Genomic DNA, 2,118 nt, shown 5'->3' on the forward strand with positions numbered 1-2,118 from the left:
CGAAGCTCCTTGGATGCTGCCTGAACTGCTGTGCTCTTCCAGCACCACTAATCCAGATATTGGTAGCAATGTGAACCATGATCACTGGGCCACCCTCTTCCATCTCCATGTTGTTCACCAGCCGAGAGGAGATATCCTGAACTCTGACACCAAGAATCTGAAATTGCAAAAAACAGTGTCACTCCTCCTTTCTATGCTGTCTCCTATTATCACTGCCTTTCTTCTTAGAGGAGAAAGTGAGGTCTGCAGATGCTGGAGATCAGAGCTGAAAATGTGTTGCTGGAAAAGCACAGCAGGTCAGGCAGCATCCAGGGAACAGGAGAATCGACATTTCGGGCATAAGCCCTTATTCAGGAAGTTCGAGACTGATGTCAAAGATCTCCACTGCTGTCGTCTTATATAGTGTTGCGCAGACGTATGGAGGCTGTGTAAATACAAACTTTTTCTAACTTCCCACATTCTGTTGGTCGAACTGTGATTTCACTCTGAATAGACGCCATGCGGCCCACCTTCGCTCTGCTGGGTCGACACAGTAAGTAAACGTGGGTCTCTATTCGTATCATTCTCTTGCCTTCTCCATGTAATTCTGCACATTGTTACTTTAAACATGACCACCGAATTCCCGTTTGCGTCTAATGAATCTGCCTCTTTGTCAGTGTCAGTTAGGGATTTACTGACCCCAACCACCACTCCCTGTACGAAAGCGTTCTCCCTAATGTCACTTTGGGTTCTTTTCCCCATGACTTTAAAACTCTGCCGAATCGTTGCCGATCCTTTCAGGCGTGGGAGCATTTTGACTACATTACTTTCTCTGTCTCGACTTCGCGTAACTTGGAAAGCTTCAATGGGGCCAGATTTCAAACTTCGGATCTCCGAAGAGAGCTATCCCAAATTTCCAATCCACCCTCATCGCTGACATCCCTCAAACACCGCAACCTCCAATCATTACACTTCGCTGCTTTCTGTCCCATTGGTTCTCCAGGGAGCCCAACCTCGTTTAACGAACGTACTTTTTGAGAAAATGGAAGAGGCACTTTTGCACAAGGCATAAACCGCGGGCTCGTCCGGGATTTGAACCCGGGACCTCTCGCAAATCTACGTCGACGAAGACCCAAAGCGAGAATCATACCCCTAGACCAACGAGCCAGACAGCAAGCGCGCTTCCACCCCACCCCCCGCTCTACCTCTTGAACCAGCTGAGTCTTGCTCAGAGTGAAGTATAGTTGACATTGAACAGGCTGGGGCTGTTTTCTCTGCAACGTCGGAGGCTGAAGGGTGACTTTATGGAGGTTTACAAAATTATGAGGGGCATGGATAGGATAAATAGGCAAAGTCTTTTCCCTGGGGTCGGGGAGTCAAGAACTAGAGGGCATAGATTTAGGGTGAGAGGGGAAAGATATAAAAGAGACCTAAGCGGCAACATTTTCACGCAGAGGGTAGTGCGTGCATGGAATGAGCTGCCAGAGAAAGTGGCAGAGGCTGGTACAAATGCAACATTTAAGTGGCGTTTGGATGGATATATGAATAGGAAGGATTTGGAGGTATATGGGCCGGGTGCTGGCAGGTGGGACTAGATTGGGGTGGGATATCTGGTCGGCATGGACGGGTTGGACCGAAGGGTCTGTTTCCATGCTGTACATCTCTATGACTCTATGAACAGCTGCTTCTCATTCTGTCTCTGAGCTGCCGTTTGCCCGTCCCCAGGAACAGGGCCCTCTCTACTGGCAGAAAATTAAACCGTTTCCTTCCTAAACTTTTCTCTGACACCGGACTGACCAGTGACAAGCATTACCCTCCTCAACATAGGGTACAGAGAACAGGAGAAGACCCCGCAGACCTCCACGAGTGTGTCATCTCAACTGTGCATATTGGGCCAGTATATCAATGTGAAATATTTACGTCGAAGATTTTTGGAAAGCAGATGAGAAGGCGAGGTGCACAACAAGCTGCTAAAGACAACATTGAGTGAATAGGAAAGATGGTTTCCCTTCTGGGTTATGCTCCCATCACGCACCGGCAGACATATCACCCACAAGCAAATATTAACTCTGTCTAAATTGCCACATTCTGTTTTTACGAACCGTGATTTCACTCAGAAGCACAATTTACCCGCTCCCT

General features: G+C 48.1%; 1 non-coding gene across 1 annotated transcript; it reads right to left on the bottom strand.

Annotated features, from left to right (window-relative positions):
* Positions 1-1,056: 1,056 nt before the first annotated feature.
* Positions 1,057-1,146, bottom strand: trnap-ugg. Its single transcript is given in 2 exon segments — positions 1,057-1,092; positions 1,111-1,146. It is a non-coding gene; the product is annotated as a tRNA-Pro (tRNA).
* Between the last annotated feature and the right edge of the window lie 972 nt (positions 1,147-2,118).

Source organism: Chiloscyllium plagiosum, chromosome 23, assembly GCF_004010195.1.
Source record: "Chiloscyllium plagiosum isolate BGI_BamShark_2017 chromosome 23, ASM401019v2, whole genome shotgun sequence".
NCBI classification, from domain to species: Eukaryota; Metazoa; Chordata; class Chondrichthyes; order Orectolobiformes; family Hemiscylliidae; genus Chiloscyllium; species Chiloscyllium plagiosum.